Raw genomic sequence first — 20,654 nt, 5'->3', positions numbered from 1 at the left:
GTACTGTAAGTACAGTAATTTCAGTGCATTCGATTCTGGAAAAATGATTTATTTTCAAAGAACAAAAGAATTGTAAACGATGATATAAATTTAGGATAATTCGGAGACGGGCTAACTTCGAAGCCATGCAGCCGTGTCCAAAATGAAATAATAATAAATAATAAAATATAATAATAAAAGATAATAATAAATAATAAACCACACGATAATAATCGACTGCTATAGTGAATAATAATAATAATAGTGAATAAGTTATGCCTTATGGGGATATCTTTTGAAACTGATTTTTCTCTGCTTTTTTTATGGAAATCGATTATCGCGCGTCGATGTCACATATACAATTATTTCGAAGATAACATGTGACGATAACGAGTGAGAATTCGAGTCCAAACAAAATGGCGGAAAGTTGATCGGTAATTGGCCGTCGACGAGCAGAAACACGTCGCGCTTATTCCGAAGGTGTCGGCCCGTTATTCTGCTCTTTATTCCATTCAAGCGGAATTCAGAGCCGCCTCCCCCTCCTCCGCCCGCCGCTATTTTGTCCACAAAAGAAGCCGGCAAGAAAAATATACGTAGCCGTCGACCGAGGATTCCCGCCGCGACTTTTCCATTCCGGCCCCCGACAGAGATCTCTCCGGCTCCGTCGTCGAGCCCTCGCGAAACTTTTTCCCCACCCCCCGCCACCCTTTACGCCCCTCGCTCGCTCGCTCGCCCTGCTCCTCCCTACCTCCCTCTTTTCTTCACGCCTCATTGTAGAGAGACGAGTTAAAAAGGAACTCCTCTTCGGCTGCTTGAAGAGCAACGAGAGAGTGGCCGATCGATGAGGGAACAGTGGGATTCGTTATCGTTCAATCCGTCTCCATGGTCGAAGCTGTTGGAGGAGGGAGGGGGGGAGGATGATCTTTCAACGTTTCATGGCCACCTTAAATTTTTAATTGGCGCTCTTACTCATCTAGCCAACGATTTCTGGCGTTATTTAGTAATTTCGTTTCAGGTTCGTTTTGTTTATTCGACGGTCCGGCTTGTAGGAAATGCATTTTGGTATTTCGTTGCTGGTTTCCAAGTGCGATATTTTTTATTGTGTACTGTATGATGTTATGCATTATGTTATATATTATATTATAAATATTGTATATTATATATTATAGACATATTATATATATATATTGTATGTATATTATATCACATATGTATTATATAGACATATTATATATATATTGTATGTATATTATATCACATATGTATTATATAGACATATTATATATATTGTATGTATATTATATCATATATATATTATAGACATATTATACATATTATATGTATATTATATCATATATATATTATAGACATATTATACATATTATATGTATATTATATCATATATACAGGGTGTTCCACAATTATTTTAACAGCCGAAAATGAGGGGTAGCTGAGGTCATTTGAAGTAACTTTTTCCTTTGCGAAAATGCGATCTGCCGCTTTGTTTACGAGTTATTAACGAAAAACACTGACCAATGAGAGGTGACGGCGCGAAGTTCGAGAGCCCGCAGCACGAGGCTTTGACAGATGGTCGGGGGACGGACTCGAGCCGCGTTCGAAGTATTGAACAAATCACGAAGCGAGTACTTTCCGGATTTTTTTTTACTACGTAACAGTGATATTTTAAAGGTTATCTCAAGGTTATGTCAAGGTTATGTCAAGGTTATGTCAAGATTATATACATATTATTAGGTTATATACAAGGTTATATACATATATATTGATTATGATTATTATTATTATTGATTATTATTATTATTGTGATCATTGTATTATACGCTTTTTCGATCTCTACGAGAAAAAATCGGCGCGACTTAATGACCGCGATTAAAAATACCGTTCTCGGTCGGATCGAAACGAAAACTGAAAAAACGAACGGCCGAGAGAGAGGGAGAGAGAGAGAGAGAGAGAGAGAGAGAGAGAGAGAGAGAGAGAGAGAGAGAGAGAAGAGATCGCAGCGATTAGCCGTTGCGGAGACTCCGTTAATAAATAATCGTTTCACCGCGTACAGCGCGTGTCAAAGCTGAAAAAGCGAACGGCCGAGAGAGAGGGAGAGAGAGAGAGAGAAAGAGAGAGGTAGGGAGCAGAGAGAGAGAGAGGGAGTGAGAGAGAGAGAAAAGAGAGAGCGCTAGGGAGCAGAGAGAGAGAGAGAGAGAGAAGAGAGAGAGATTGCGAGAGAGAGAGAGAGAGAGAGAGAGAGAGAGCTAGTGGGCACAGAGAGATTGCGAGAGAGAGCGAGAGAGAGAGTGAGCTAGGGAGCAGAGAGAGAAAGCTAGAGAGCACAGAGAGAGAGAGAGAGAGAGAGAGGGAGAGAGAGAGCAAGAGAGAGAGGATAACGCGATGAAGCGTTCCGGTGTTTGCCAGGAGATCGTTAAAGACGTCATCGGGGATCGAGCGGCGTGTGGATCGTTACGAAAGAACCGCATTTCCGATTCAGATAGGGATGGGAGAGGGGGGGGGGGCGAGTGTAACTCGTTACCGCGGGGTTGGCACGAGGATGAGGACGGGGGAGCTGAGAGAGCGCCGGGTGCCCGAGAGCCGTGGATGAGGCGGCGAGAGCGGCGGAACCGGAGCCGCGATTTAGGCACTCGACACGCCACCCCGGATGCGAAATGCTCGTATCGGGTGCGTAGAAACTGCGGCCGCATCGCGCCGCGCCGGGAACTGGGTCGAGGAGACATACCCGCGCGCGCCCCCTCCCCCTCCCTATCCCACTGGTGAACCCGGTCGACGCGACGCGCGGCGCCCCATATACAACACCCGTGAATTTATCGCTCGCGGCCGAGCAACAATCGCCGATTCGGGTCAGGCGCGACCCCCCCGCCAGCCGGAACTTGGATCCCGTTGCCAATCCTTTCGTGTTTCTACCCTTCTGTTGGGGATTATTTTAATCGGTTAGCTGTGCTTGACGAGTATACGTGTCACGGAGAAGCGGCAGTATTTTCTGCCGCGACGAGTATACTCGTCAATGAATAAGTAAATATTAGTAACGAAATTGTTGATTTTATAAATTAAAACTGTCTTTTTAATGCAATGTATTTTAACAGTGACACTTGCTTTGTGTCTGACGAGTACAGTAGTCATCGCTTGGAATTGTTGTACAGGATGTCCGAAAAGTTACTCGAAATCGGGAAACAGGGGTTCCTGAGGTTATTTCGAGCAACTTCCTCCTTTACAAAAATTTTCTCCGAGGCGTCGTTCGCGTGTTATCAACGAAAAACAGTGCGCCAATGATAGGCGAGCGCGCCGAGAGGCGGCCGGCGCGCAGCGGCCGAGCCAATGAGCGGAACTGGACTCCGCGCGCTCGTTGGCTCGGTCGCCGCGCGCCAGCCGCCACTCGGCAAGCGCTCGCCTCTCATTGGTGCACCGTTTTTCGTCGATAACTCGTAAACGAAGCGGCGTAGACAATTTTTGCAAAGGAAAAAGTTGCTCGAAACGACCTCAGGAACCCTCCAGATTCCTTGAAAATAAATATCTGGACACATCAATCTGTGCTTTCGTGTCAAAAATCGCCGGGTTTCTTTTTCGCACCCTGTATACGATTTAAGGTGCACGCGGTTCGAAACAGTCTGCAGGCATCCGACCCATTAATTCGGTAATTTTCCGAGACTCGGTCTTGATCGAGCTACCTTTCATCCCCGATAAAATTCCGTAAGCTCTCCTCGCGCCGCGGTCGAAATCCTTTGTTGCAACGGTCAAGAAAAAGTACACGGTTAATGGCCGCCGCAGAGCGTAACAGTCCATCGCCGTAATCTTTTTATCCGGCTGCGCTTTCAGTCGATTTCAGCGGCCCGCCACCGGGTCCATGAGATCTGTTTCCCCGCGAAAGAAACCGAGAAGTTGCTTGAGTTATGCTCTCGCCAGCTGGAGTTTGCTATTTTTGAACGGAGCGATGATTCACGGGGAAGAGTCGCCGGCATTAATATGAATTACGTTTCTATTGTCTGTGGCGGCGGGTGGGAAATCCTGCGGACGGGGTTGCTACCCCTTGATTTATTCGAGGTCCGAGGCCCCACGAATATATATGTATATCTATATATAATATTAATATATCAATATATCATTATTATATAATAAAATCATATTAATATGCATATAATATTATATTATATTTTATAATATATAATATGTATATAATATATTTTGATTCCCTGGCATTTTCTATATATATTTATATATTAATAATATTATTACGTATAATATTAATATTTTATATATATATCATACAATATTATTACAATGTTAATATATTAATATATTATTATCATAAGATAAAATCATATTATACACATATTATATATTACATTATATAATATACAATATGGATATAATATATTTTGATTCCCTGGCATTTTCAATATATATTTGTATATAGATTTATATATTAATGATATTATTATATATAATTAGTATTTTTTATATATATATATATATCATACAATATTATCATAATATTAATATATTAATATATTATTATCATAAAATAAAATCATATTATTATACATATAATATTATATTATTGTATAATATATAATATGCATATAATATATTTTGATACCTCGGCTCTCTGTATATATATATATATTTGTATATATATTTCTATATTAATAGTATTATATATATAATATTATTTCTATATTAATAATATTATATATATAATATTATTTATACATTAATAATATATATTATTATATTAATTATTATATAAGCAGCATTAATATTAACAATACATATTAATAATATCATATACAATATTATGAATATATTAGTAATATTGTTATTATCAAAGGGTTGACGAAATCTCTAGCGAAGCGAAAAGCGGCCTAACAGCGACGAAATTTGTGCGTCTATCCTAAACGTACGAAAAACGATCCATCCGATCGCTGGGCGGTAACAGCGGCGCCTCGGCGAAACAGAAACTCGGGTTTCGAATTATCGTGGCAAAGCGGTCGGCGAGGTGTCGAGAGATCGGTTTCCGGATAACGTTTCGACCGTATATCGGCGTTAATCGCGCAGCTTCGGTCATAATCGTCAAATAACATCGCTTCCCGAATTCCTTTGTTCGCGACCGCATTATTAATTTCGTGTGTGTCGGGCCGGGTCGATCGAAGCGACGACGGTCAGCTCGATTAAACGGTTTCGAAGGGGACACACGGCTGATTGAGGACTGCGCGAACCCACGCCCTCTAGAAAGCTCTAGTAAAACGGCCACGAAATAAGGGTGAATCTCGTCGGACGCCGTTTCGAAAATTCATCACGAAATTTCGGTTGAAATTTTTCTGCATTCCCCTTACATTCATATATTAATTGCATTTTACAGTAAATAATGATAATAATATAAATATAATATAATATAATGCAATATAGTATAATATATTATAATATAATATAATGCAATATAGTATAATATATTATAATATAAATATAATATAATATATAATGCAATATATAGTATAATATAATATAATGATAATAATATAATATATAACAATAATAATAATTAGACTGTGGAATCTATGCATTTATGGCAAAAAAAAAATGGATAGTTACAATTTAACCCCTTGACATGCCATTGTCTTCACCGTTGCTGCGATTAGAAATTTTTCGATTCTATTAATTTAATTGAAGAAAATATTCTAATAATAATGTATTAATAATTTACTATTATTAATAATTTAATTAAAGAAAATTGCTGTTTATTGTGCGCTTAAATTTTCTCGAATGTTGAAAAATTCGCGACAAGAGATTAGAATTCGATTGCAATTTTACAGAAAACAAGAATAACATCCACACTTAATAAACTAATTGCTAGAAATTTTCATCGTCTCCGTTATCATTATTATAATCACTAGAATATTATACTTTATCCCGCAGCTTCGTGGTTATCCCGTTGTTTACATTTTACAATGGGGAGCCTGAGGGTAGTGGGTGGGGGTGGAGGAGGAGGAGAAAATCCGTTATGCTCTTCTTCTCGCGTTTACCAGGGTTCGCGATATTGTTTATTCTACGCGCAGACCTTTTTTCGATTATGCAACGGCGCGGCGGCCGACATTCTACCGAGGAAAGAGAAGGAGAAGAAATGTTACGCAAAGGTCAGCCCGCAAGGAGTTCATTAACGAGCCGCATACGGGGATTAGCTGTGCACAAATTGTACAAATATATAATATTATGTAATTATAAAATATATAATATTGTGTATTACACATTATAAAATAATGTATAATAATTAATTAATTAATTATTGTTATTATTAGAATTATTAGAATTATATTTTAGTTATAATTAATTTATTTATTATTATTATTATTATTAGAATTATTAGAATTATATTTTCGTTATAACTAATTAATTTATTATTATTATTATTAGAACTATTAGAATTATACTTCAGTTATAATTAATTAATTTATTATTATTATTATTAGAATTATTAGAATTATATTTTAGTTATAGAAATAATTATTACACTTTCACCTCGCAACCTAATTATTTATTGTTACCATTTAATAATCAATTGTTACCATTAGAATTACATTTTAATCGCGTGAGCAATTATTGCACTTTCTAACATTCAATCGACACATTTTATTCATTCAACAATGTACAAAACTATTTCCTCCGATTTTTACCAGACCACCCCCGTATAAACTGTTGCCACGATACAAATCGGTGAAATGAAATGATTTCTCATCGAGCCGCAGCGAGAAAATGTCGACCGATCGATCTCGCCCGAGTATTATAAATAATTAAGCATGTATATTTTTCGTTCGTCGCGACGCGACGCGGCGCGTAAATGGCGAACCGCGACAGGAAGGATATTTCCAGGAGACACCCTTTAACCCTTTGCACTCGAAACCGTTTTAACCGTGAATCTAAAATTATCTCTCTGATTTATAGTGTTTCCATTTTGTATTAAAAAAGTGCATTTTATGAATATGAAATTGAGATTTCTGACTCATGCAACAGTTACGCTTTTAATAATTATACAATAATATTATAATATTTTAATATTGTTATACTATAATATTATAATATTAATATTGTTATACAATAATATTATAATATTAATATTGTTATACTATAATATTATAATATTAATATTATTATACAATAATATTATAATATTAATATTGTTATACTATAATATTATAATATTAATATTATTATACAATAATATTATAATATTAATATTGTTATACAATAATATTATAATATTAATATTGTTATACTATATTATAATATTAATATTGTTATACTATAATATTATAATATTAATATTATTATACAATAATATTATAATATTAATATTGTTATACAATAATATTATAATATTAATATTGTTATACTATAATATTATAATATTAATATTGTTATACTATAATATTATAATATTAATATTATTATACAATAATATTATAATATTAATATTGTTATACAATAATATTATAATATTAATATTGTTATACTATAATATTATAATATTAATATTGTTATATATTATTATATTATAATATTAATATTATTATTATGTTATAATATTAATATTATAATATTAACATAATGATATTATTGCATAATATATAGAATATAATAAAATATATATAATGTAATAATATAATATATATACCACAATAATGTGCTATAACAATTTTAATGGCGCCTGAGATTCACCACGCTCGAGTGCAAAGGGTTAAAAGACTGCGCGCGGCCGTTTCACGGGCAACCGGCTACCCGGTTCCCGTTTCCCCTTCGCCCGTCGACGACCGTTGAGTACTTGTAAACAGGAGCGGCGCGTGTACTGTTACAACGCGATTACACGGTCCGAGCGCCGGGTACGGTACGTACACCGCCCACACGCGGCTGGCTCGCTGTCCGCATAATGCTGAATGATTATCGAAAGCGGCCTTGGCGTCCGGCGGCCACGCGATAAGACGGCCAGATACCGGCTGATTTACCGATCGCCGTTTCGCAATGGATCGCGAAGCTGTCCTTACACGTCGTCGTGCCTATCAAAATCCACGAGTTCCCCCTCCCTCTCTATCTCTCACTCTCTCACGCTGCCTGTCGATCGATATCGCGCCGCCTGGAATCTCGCGACGCGGAATTCTCTGCTACTGGCACGCGAATGCACGATGCACGCGGTTCTTCTTATCGCTATTATTATGTAATAGTATTAATTTTATATTAATGTAATAATATTAATATTATAATATTATTGTGTAATAATACTAATATTATAATATTAATATTAATATTTATATTATATTAATTTATATTCATATTATATTATATTATATTAATATTATAATATTATTGTACAATAATACTAATATTATAATATTATAATATAATAATATAATATAATAATATTAATATTATAATATTGTATAATAATATTAATATTATAATATTATTGTATAATAATACTAATATTACAATATTATAATATAATAATATAATATAATAATTTTAATATTATAATATATTATTGTATAATAATATTAATATTAATAATTAATATATAATAATATTATTACAATAACAAGAGCATAAATAAAATAAGAGGAAGCACCGTTGCAAATTCGTGGATCGATCGATCGATCGAAAATCGTCGGAGCCGCGGTTAATGGTTCGCGGTTATTTAAAGATGCTCGCGTTGTTTTTTCTTCTTCTTCCCCAGCAGTTTACGTTTATTTTTAATTGAAAGCGCATTCATATCGATGCGTCTCTTCGAAAATAGCCTGGAATTTTCTTAATATATTCTTCGTCGACTCGCGGCGTATATTTAGAATAAAATCGGATTAAACGCTCTGTGCATAGATCTCTTGTGCTTGTGCTCGCTGTGCGCGGAATATAAATGATGCTGGCTAGATAGGAGGACGGATTAAACGATTAATCAATCGGACGAGACGCTGATTAATCTTTCAAATGTATTCGAGTCGGTGTAAAAATGATCGGCGCGTCGAATTGCGAATTCTTGACATAAATCGCCGATACTTCGACGTTATTGTTTATATCTTCGGTGCCGTTGTCTCGATAATTCGTCGAATACTTTTTGCATCGACTGTGAAGTGCGAGGAAAGGTAGAGAAAAAGTGAAGAATAATTACGGAAAAATTACAGAAAAGACAAAGAAAAAGTAGAGAAAAATTGAAGAAAAGATAAAGAAAAGGTAAAGAAAAATTACAGAAGAGATAAAGAAAAATTTCAGAAAAATTACAGAAAAGATAAAGAACAATTTCAGAAGAATTACAGAAAAGATAAAGAACAATTTCAGAAAAATTACAGAAAAGATAAAGGCAAAGATAAAGGAAAATTACAGAAGAAGAAAAAGTAGATGAAGAAAATGTAAAGAAAAGATAAAGAAATATTACAGAAAAGATAAAGAAAAGATAAAGAAAAGAAATTACAGAAAAAGAAAAAGTGCGAAAAAGATAAAGAAAAAGCGCAGTAAAAGCAAAAGAAAAAGCGCGGAAAATCTAAATGAAAATGTAAAGAAAATATAATGAAAATGCAAAGAGAAAGTAAAGAAAATGTAAAGCAGAAGTAAATAGAAAAAAAAGAACGCGCAGAAAAAGAGTACAGAAGAGAGACAATATTACAGGAAAATAAAAAAAAGAAAATAAAATAAATAAAAGAAAAGAAAAGAAAGTCATCCAAGACAATGATTTCAAATATCTTCAAACATGAAACTAAGACCTCGAATTACCCTTTATATCCAAACCAGCGAAGCTGGTTCGTTCTGTCCAATTTGAAAAACATTATCGCATCGTTAATGGTGTACGAACACTTTTGCGAGCGACTGTATAACATCGGCGACCGGGTTTCCATGCTCCTGTTCATACGGCCGCGAGGGCTGGCTGAGCCGGGAACGTATCAGGCTGCAATAAATAAGAATCTTACGTGCGCCAGGCATTTTCCAGTTTCCCGTCTCCTCGTACTTACAGCCGACGTCGTTCTCCGATAATGCGCCCGGAACAGAGCCTCCACCTCCTCTCTGTACTTACTTATGTACGCGTACGCGCGCGGCCCCAGCAGCGCATTTAATATCCTCTTTCTCGGTCCTCTTCCCCCTCCTTTCGCTTTCGCTGCCCCCACCGCGCTGCGCCGCGTGGCCCGCCGTCGCTCGCCGTAACGCGGGGTTATATCTCATCCCCACCATTATATCCGCGGCGAGAAAGGAAGTAGGAAACGGCGGAGAGAAAAAAAGAAATGTGAACGTAACGCGGCATAAACGCTCTTCGGCGTTTCGACAGCTGGAATCGATCGTCGTGCTACGACCCTTCGCACGCCCTCGAATAATTCTGTTAATTTAGTTTCGCCCGATCAAGCCGCCCCACGCGGACCACACCCGAGATCATTATCATCGCTTTTGCCGGAAGCTAGAGAACACGGTTCCGGTGACAATCGAGGGACAATTCATCCGGGCGCGCTCGTTCAGTTTACCTTTGCGAGTCGAGCCGGCTTTGTTACGTGGAAATCGGTTTTATGGTTTTTTGTTTGTTTTTTGTTTTGGCGCGACGTGCTCGTTTCAAACGAGCAGTATACTACTACTCGTTAGGGATTGGAAGTTCGATTGGAGGCTTCGATTATAATCTGTATACTTTGAACGGTGTATATTATCCGGTATCGTTCCGCTCATCTTCGTTTATTGCGTTCGTTAATGACCGGCAGATTTTCTTTTTATGATAGCCTCTTGTGTGACGTTAAATATGTTTTATTGGTTGTAAGGTTATATATATATATATATATATATATATATATATTGTTTATGTAATGTATAATATTGTTAGTATATAATATTAATATTATTGTAGAATGTAATGTTGATTAATATTATTACGTTACATTACAATTACATTACAATTACGTTACGATTACAATTACATTACAATTACATGGCAATTACATTGCAATAACAATTACATTGCAATTACATTACAATTACAATTACATTGCCATTACAATTACATTGAAATAACAATTACATTACAATTACAATTACATTGCCATTACAATTACATTACAATTACATTACAATTACACTCACAATTACAATTACATTACAATTACACTCACAATTACAATTACATTATTATTAGAATTACATTACAATTAGTATTACATTGCAATTACATTACATCACATTACATTACAATTACATTACATCACATTACATTACAATTACATTACATTACATTGCAGTTACATGACAATTACATTACTATTACATTGCAGTTACATCACATTTACGTTACATTACAATTACATTGCAGTTACATTACAATTACATTACTATTACATTGCAGTTACATTATAATTACATTACGTTATAGTTACATTACTATTACATTGCAGTTACATCACATTTACATTAGATTACAATTACATTACGTTACAGTTACATTACTATTACATTGCAGTTACATCACATTTACATTACGTTACAATTACATTACAATTACATTGCAGTTACATCACATTTACATTACGTTACAATTACATTACTATTACATTGTAGTTACATTACAGTTACATTACTATTACATTGCAGTTACATTACAATTACATTACTTTACAATTACATTACAATTACACCTCTAATTTTGATGGGTGAAAAATGAAAAAAAAAACATTTCACATTTTTTGACATTTCACAATTATCGAAGTCGCGACGCTGCTTCAATTAGAGATCGCCAAACATATTTCCCTATTCGGGCACGCGCGCTATTATAAAACGTTGCGAAAATTTCCATAAAACGCAACCGTCGCGATCCTTACAATTTCTTTCTTAAAATTTCAATTTCTTGCAACATCTCTCTCGCGCGTAATTCTTAATTTTTCTCAGTCGCTTTACGACCGAAAATAACACGCGCGGACCGTCGTCGCCGCGTGTTCCCCGTCGAGGGCAGCCCCTCCCCCCCCCCCCCCCCCCCCACCTTTATGACGACCACCGTCGCTCGTCGAAATTCGCTCGTTTATTTTCCACTCGCAGCGCGGAAACTTCGGCGCAACTCAATTAAAATCCGCTAAACAAAGAGTCAATTACGGGTTCAATTTCCATGTCGGCGACGCTGGACACACACACACACACACACAGTTCTCCCGGGCCGGGGTCGGGTCGGGCCGGGTCGGGCCAGGCTTGCTCGAACTTTCACCGCGTCGAACTTGCGGAAACGGTTCGCCGTGGCAAACTTCCAAAGCATCTGGACGTCTAGATAATTCGCTCGGCGGAAGTCGCGATCGTTCCTTCGGGTTCGCCCGGTTCCGCGATTAATAGGAACGGTCTCTTGAGACCGTGAGGAGGCGTAACGAGTTCCACCGTTCCGATCATGAATCTTACGAACCGCGGCGGGCGCCGCCGCTCCGATGGATTGTTTCGCCCCGATTCTTCGCCGATCTAACAACGTTGGGCGAACCCCGCGGAACTGTAATTAGAAAAACTTCGGATACCGTCGGACTTTCGAATTGGTTCGCGCGCGCGCGCACCTTCATCTAGACTAATTACGTCTGCGGGACGGCGACATTGTTGAATGGCTTTGTTACGTTTCGAGAGAAAAAAATATATTCGAGATGGAAATTATATTAACATGAAATTATATCATAGAAATGATGTATTTGTTGTAATTATGACTATTTATAATTAATGAATATGTGATTAATAATGTATGTAATTAAGAATTGTTTATAATTATAATTTTATTTTATTTAAGCTTTTATAACTATTTTAAGTAACTACTTTCAACATGATTTATTATAATTATGTATTTATTTATAATTAATATATATATGTAATTATTAATTACTTATAATTATAATTCTATTTTATTTGAATTTTCGTAACTATTTGCAACATGATTTATTATATTATAGTTACGTATTTATTATAATTATAATTATTTGTAATTAATAAATATATAATGAATAATTATTTATAATTGTAATTTTATTTTATTTAAATCTTTCTAATCATTTTAAGTAACTATTTGCAATATGATTTATTATAGTTATGTTATGTATTTATTATAATAAGTGTATGGAATAAATTAAGAAAAATGAATGAATTCAGAGAGATGTATGAATATATTAAGAAGAATGAATAAATTAAGGAGAATGAATAAATTAAACAGAATGAATTAATTAAGGAGAATCTATTAATTAAGATGAGAATATGAATTAAGGAGAATGAATAAATTAAGATGAATAAATAAATTAAGGAGAATGAATAAATTAAGATGAATAAATAAATTAAGGAGAATGAATAAATTAACGGATTGTAAATTACGGAATATACTAAAAAATATGTAAAAAATTTTAAAGCACTGGTTCTGCTATTTTCAACCCATTAAAATGATTAAAAGCTACTTGTATGATTTAAAAGTACGAATTGTGCCACAATATTATTAAAAGATATTTAATAACGATGATCCAAAAAAAAAGAAAATAGTAAATGTCCACGCAATTCCTGTGTCCCGCGATCAACAACGCAGATAACGTCTATTCTCCCTAAGAATCTGCGGTCTAATAATAATACAAACAGACGTTCCCTTCGATCCTATTTCGAAGGTCATCCAAAGGTCACTATCAACTTTCTGGTCTCGTCGAGCAAACGTCGAGCTAAATTTGTCAGCCTCGCACGCTGTGACCTTCAAACGGAGCACTAATGTGTATAATTTGCCGTGCTACGGCCACTACTACTTCGCCACACACAATGTTGTTAACAAATTGCAGGTCTGTGGAATAAATTGGTTCGAACGTATTACGGGGAAAAAATGCATCGAAACGTTTTAGAAAATTGTACGCGACGATGCACGATTTTTCCGAGGTCGATGCGACTGTTGTGTTCGAGTCTCTTTGTCAATTCGCGGCGGATAAAATGATTAGGTTGATGGCGTGAGAAATGTCGGATTTTTAAGGGAATATATAAAACTGCGTATCTTTGTTCGAAAGCTGTTTATTTCATCGGAATATGCTGTGAATGTAACTCATCACGATTGATACAGAGTCAATTTGACTTCAAGTCATTATTAATTGACACAGAGTCAATTTGACTTCAAGTCACTATTAATTGACACAGAGTCAATTTGACTCCAAGTCATTATTAATTGACACAGAGTCAATTTGATTTCAAGTCACCATTATAATTGACAAAGAGTCAATTTGACTTCAAGTTACCATTAATTGACGCAGAGTCAATTTGACTTCAAGTTACCATTAGTTGACGCAGAGTCAATTTGACTTCAAGTCTCCATTAACTGACATAGAGTCAATTTGACTTGAAGTCACCATTATAATTGACACAGAGTCAATTTGACTTCGTCTCATCACAATTGATACAGAGTCAATTTGACTCCAAGTCTTCATTAATTGACACAGAGTCAATTTGACTTCAAGTCTCCATTAACTGACATAGAGTCAATTTGACTTGAAGTCACCATTATAATTGACACAGAGTCAATTGGACTTCGAGTTATCATTATCTGACACAGAGTCAATTTGATTTCAAGTCACCATTATAATTGACAAAGAGTCAATTTGACTTCAAGTTACCATTAATTGACGCAGAGTCAATTTGACTTCAAGTTACCATTAGTTGACGCAGAGTCAATTTGACTTCAAGTCTCCATTAACTGACATAGAGTCAATTTGACTTGAAGTCACCATTATAATTGACACAGAGTCAATTTGACTTCGTCTCATCACAATTGATACAGAGTCAATTTGACTCCAAGTCTTCATTAATTGACACAGAGTCAATTTGACTTCAAGTCTCCATTAACTGACATAGAGTCAATTTGACTTGAAGTCACCATTATAATTGACACAGAGTCAATTGGACTTCGAGTTATCATTATCTGACACAGAGTCAATTTGACTTTAAGTCACCATTAACTAACATAGAGTCAATTTGACTTCAACTCATCACAATTAACACAGAGTCAATTTGACTTCAACTCATCACAATTAACACAGAGTTAATTTGACTCGAAGTCGCCATTAACTGACACAGAGTCAATTTGACTTCAAGCCTCCATTAACTGACACAGAGTCAATTTGACTTCAAGTCACCACTAACTGATACAGAATCAATTTGACTTCAAGTCACTATTAACTGACATATGGTCAATTTGACTTGAAGTCACCATTATAATTGACACAGAGTCAATTTGACTTAAAGTTACCATTAACTGACACAGAATCAATTTGACTTGAAGTCACCATTAGAATTGTCACAGAGTCAATTTGACTTCAAGTCACCATTATAATTGACATAGAGTAAATTTGACTTCAACTCATCATAATTAATACAGAGTCAATTTGACGTCAACTCACCATTGACTAACACAGAGTCAATTTGACTTCAAGTCACCATTAATTGACCCAAAGTCAATTTGACTTCAAGGTTAAGCATGCAAAGAAAATCGGACATTTCACATCCATCGCACATCCGACACTGTACTTTGTATTCGCGATTCGGATAGCGAATTTGATCGCGCGGCTTAGCTGGCGAATTATCAGATCGCGCCGGTAAGTTCGATCGCGATCCGCGCCGGAACGGAGCTTCGAAATAGCCTAACCGGGGCGAAGTTCATTGTCTGCGACCTTATTCCGGCTCATATTCCTTAATGCAGGCCTCGGGCTGTTAACTGGAGCGCGGCACGCAATTTCTATCCTAGACCTTCGTGCCCGACGTTTCGTTATCGAGCGAATCCTCGGCGATAATTGGACGGGAGAACCGGTGCGGCGCGCGGCCGCGGCAGCGCCGATCTCGAAACGCTATCCATCGGCTGGCTTTTGTTGTCCGGGGACCGGTTGTCTTCGTCGCGTTCGCTTCGCCCCGTTGCCGGGGCCGGAAAGATCCGCTGAATCGCCCATTTTCTTCTTTCGGCCAGGCCGCTCTTTCACACGCGGCTGCATTGTCCGACGGAATGCAGCTTCGCCTGCTGCAATAGATCGATTCGGAGATACTGAAATTAGGGAGAAAAAATTTCATACGTTCTTTAAATTTCTTTATTTCTTTATTTCTCTATTTAATAATAATTTAATAATATTATATTATTAATATGTAATATTAATATTATTACATTATATATTTAATGTTAATATTATTATATTATGTATGTAATATTAGTATTATTACATTATATATGTAATATTAATATTATTATATTATGTATGTAATATTAGTATTATTACATTATATATTTAATATTAATATTATTATATTACGTATGTAGTATTAATATTATTACATTATATATTTAATGTTAATATTATTATATTATGTTTGTAATATTAATGTTATTACATTATATATTTAATATTAATATTATTATATTATGTATGTATAATATTAATATTATTACATTATATATTTAATTTTAATATTATTATATCACGTATGTAATATTAATATTATTACATTATATACTTAATATTAATATTATTATATTATGTTTGTAATATTAATATTATTACATTATACATTTAATATTAATATTATTATATCATGTTTGTAATATTAATATTATTCTATTATGTTTGTAATATTAATATTATTACATTATATATTTAATATTAATATTATTATACTATATATAATATTATATCATTAATATGTAATATGAACCAGTATCTAGAAAAGCTAACAATTAAAAAATTGACAAACCATCATTTAGCGAAATCAGTAATCGAACAAACTGTCGCTTAGCTCAGTAATTAAAAATTAAATTAAAAAGCTCAAATATCCCAGAATAAATGTCCGAAGAGACTTTATCAAAATGGAATTTTCTTTCCAACAAATAGCCGACCGAAGGCAAGCCGAAGCTGAAACAACAGCGCCGTAAATAAATACTCATAAAACTCACTCGAGCATTTTGTAATTTCGATGCTGGAACGTTCAAACGATCGAGTGGAACGAACATAAACGATGAGTATTACAAAATTATGTCTCCGGCACGAAAGTGAGTCAACGATCATGCTCGTAGATTAAAGAGATCATAAAAATTAGCGAAGCGGTTCCACGATGAGCAGCGGCGATCCCCACGCGCGACGGGGCGCAATTGTCCTAATTAAATTCACGACAACGGCGCCGTTCTCGCTAAGAAGTTTTAATGAAACGTTGCCGGAACTTTATGGTCGCGGGGAAAGTCAGTCGCAGTTTCCGATCCGCGGAACGACCGGGACACGTTTCTATTCGACGACTCTCGTTTTCGCTCGATTTCTGCGCACGGCATCGTTAGAATCTTCTACCGGCGAATTCATTGTAATATTCTAGAAATCGTAATTAAACGAGGAAAAGAAAAAGAAAGAATTAATCGCAAGATACAGAAACCCTAAAATACATTTATTCCCGTTTTGAATAATTTTAGCCAGTTCTAAATAATACAATCGAATTGTATTATTTTAATTTAATTTAATTTTTAAATTTAATTTATTTATGTGTCTGCAGGGTTGCCTGTAGTGCGACTATTTTATTTATAATTTTATTTATTTTATATTTTATCTTATATTTTATTTTATATTATTATATTTTATGTTATATTTATTTATTAGATCAATAATTTTGCATCACATTTTTACATTATTTTCTTCATTCAAGCTTCTTAAGTTACTATATACACAGTGTCCCAAAATTATGCTATTTGCGAGAAGTGAGGGATTCCTGAGGTCATTTCAAGTAACTTTTTCCTTTACAAAAATGTTCTCCGAGGCTTCGTTAACGAGTTATTGACGAACAAACAGTGACCAATCGGCGGCGAGCGCGCCGAGAGGCGGCTGGCGCGCGGCGGCCGAGCCAATCAGCGGAACTGGGCTCCGCGCGCTCGTTGACTGGCCCGCCTCGCGCCAACTGACTCTCGCCTCCCATTGGTCAGGCGTTTTTCGTCGATAACTCGTCAACGGCGCCTCGGAGGAAATTGTTGTAAAGGAAAAAGTTACTCGAAATGACCTCAGGAACGACTTTAAACGACCACTTTCCGATTTTGAGTAACTTTTGCGACCCCTTGTATATTTTTTACTAGCTCGAAGCTCCGTTGATCGCTGGGAACCATAACTAACCACGAACAAGAAAATACGAATTGTACAATTCCGAGAAGAATTTCAAAAATTCGCTCGATCTCCGAACCGCGTCCGGTTCGTGAGAAATTTCAAAATGTCTTCTGTCACGGTTTTGGCGCTGCCTCGACGCGAAGGCAGCGACAGCGAGTTTCTGAAACGCTGGGCACCCCGCGATCAATTCCAGCCCTCGGTATATTCCCGGCGAATTGATTGGCAGCGCGAGGGGGCGGCCCGTGTTCCCGCGGAACAGGGTGTGGCAGAACCACCCTGACCGACACACCGTCTCTCGGTCTCGGCGGCGTGTGTGCCAGCGAAGGCCCTGAACTGGATCGAGGTTCATTGCCTGTGACCTTACTGCAACCGGCCGCGGTTCTCCGGGCAGCCTTATTCATAAATGCGGCTCGGGCTCGATTGTTAACTGGCGTCGAGCATGCGATCCCCGTCGCACGGCGCGGCGGTCTGCCGAACCGGCGCGATCCATGGCCAACATGATTTCATGTATTTAATACAATACATTTTGTGATGTTGTAATATATTATTTTCAATTACTTTGTTTCAAGGTGTAAGGTTGTGTGTATAGTATAGTTTGTCGTTCAATTCGTCTCGACATCAGCTACAATTTTTATATTACAATTACGTTATAATTACATTACAATTACGTTACAATTACGTTACATTATATTACAATTACATTACATTACGTTACAATTACATTACATTACATTACATTGCAGTTACATTACATTACATTACATTGCAGTTACATTACAATTACTTTATGTTACAATTACATTACTATTACATTGCAGTTACATCACATTTACATTACAATTACATTGCAGTTGCATTACAATCACATTACATTACAATTACATAACAATTACATTACAATTACATCATAATTACATCAAAATTACACCACAATTACATCACAATTACACCACAATTACACCACAATTGCATCAAAATTACATCACAATTACGTCACAATTACATCATAATTGCGTCACAATTGCGTCACAATTACATCACAATTACGTCACAATTATATTACAATTATATTACAATTACATTACAATTACATTAGATTACATTTATGTTACATATATGTTATATTATATTATTGTTATTTATTTCTTATATAATTATCTTATTATTATTATATCATTATATGTTCATTATATTTTTATAACTTTATTATTTACATCTTTTATTATTGAGATCGCTATTTAGAATCTGAGAACAATGTAAAGAAAACAAAGTACAAAGCAAAGTGTCCCCGTGCATCCCCGGAACAAACTCTCTGAAATAATCGCGAGTCGAATACAAGCACGGGGACCCGTAATGGAGATCGAAACGGCCGGAATAAAAGCCGTAGAAATAATTGTCGCGTTGCAAACCAGAGGCCTGGCCGATTTATCCGGGGGGGTGGGGGGCAGAAACGAAATTCCCGACTAATGAAGTTTCGCCGATAGAAGCTTTTCGTCGACACAATGGCTCGACGAGCCGCAAACTGTAAACAGTGTATCCCGGCTGTTAGGGCATTGCGGGAACGCCGCGCCGCGACTCGGCTCGGCTCGACTCGACTCGGCGCGACGCGACTGGAGTCGACTCGGCGCGACTCGGCTCGACTCGACTCGACGCGACGCGACTGGACTCGACGCCACTCGGCGCGACTCGGCGCAACTCGGCCCGCCTCGGCTCGACTCGACGCTCCAGCGACGCGATGTTTCAGCCGACGGGGCGGCTTTCATTGCAGCGGGCCGTTCTCGTAAATTTAATTGGACCGAATTTAGTTCTTAAATTCCTGGTGGCGCGCGCGCGTGCCGCGAAAGGGCGCGGGCTGCCATTGTGTCGTCGCCGGAGCCCCGGCTCCTCTCCGTAAACCGTAATAACGAGAATAATAGGCGTCCACCGGCGCACCTGGTGCTCGCGGGAGAACAAGCTTCCGGTTTCATTAGAACCCGCGCGCGCGGAATCCTGTAGACTCGCATCGATCTTTTTTTCTCTTCTCTCTCTCTCTCTCTTTGTTTTTTCTTTTCTTTTTTCTTCGCTGTCCCAGGACCGCCGCTCCCGTCTCCCGCGAATTTAACGTCGCTCGCGCGGCGTCCCGAATTACGCTTCCGGCCGCGCGCGGCTTGACGCCCTCCGCGCCGATGACGCCGTTTACCCGTCGTGTCGCCGCGATTCGACCATTTTTATCGCCGATCTCTCGGCCATTTTTCTTCTTGTCGCTGCGCGTCGCGCAGCGGCCGATTTCCATGCGGAGAACGGAGGAAGGTCAGTTAAAAAAAATATTATAATATAATATGCTAATATACTATATATTAATATAGTAATATAATATAGTAATATAATATATAATATTAATTATACTAATATTATATACTAATATACTAATATATTAAACACGTGGCTTATTATTTATTACGATTTCTTTTTTTACAAGTTGTTAATTTTTGTTGTTTCGAGAAAATTAAAGGTTGGCATATTTAGACGATTCGAAAATGTAAATTAGTTATTATAATTAATCGTCATATATTTATTATGTAATGT

At 36.5% G+C, this 20,654-nt stretch overlaps 1 protein-coding gene and 1 long non-coding RNA gene across 6 annotated transcripts in view; both read left to right on the top strand.

The window, feature by feature from the left end:
• Positions 1-20,654, top strand: part of kcc (solute carrier family 12 member kcc) — a 275,901-nt gene that overhangs the window by 45,132 nt on the left and 210,115 nt on the right. The gene's annotated exons all lie outside the window — the stretch shown is intronic.
• Positions 7,630-10,500, top strand: LOC143261112 (uncharacterized). The gene is made up of 2 exons (XR_013035321.1): positions 7,630-9,337; positions 9,426-10,500. It is a non-coding gene; the product is annotated as an uncharacterized LOC143261112 (long non-coding RNA).

This window comes from Megalopta genalis, unplaced genomic scaffold (genome assembly GCF_051020955.1).
Source record: "Megalopta genalis isolate 19385.01 unplaced genomic scaffold, iyMegGena1_principal scaffold0037, whole genome shotgun sequence".
NCBI classification, from domain to species: Eukaryota; Metazoa; Arthropoda; class Insecta; order Hymenoptera; family Halictidae; genus Megalopta; species Megalopta genalis.
This window is presented reverse-complemented; position numbering and strand designations above follow the sequence as displayed.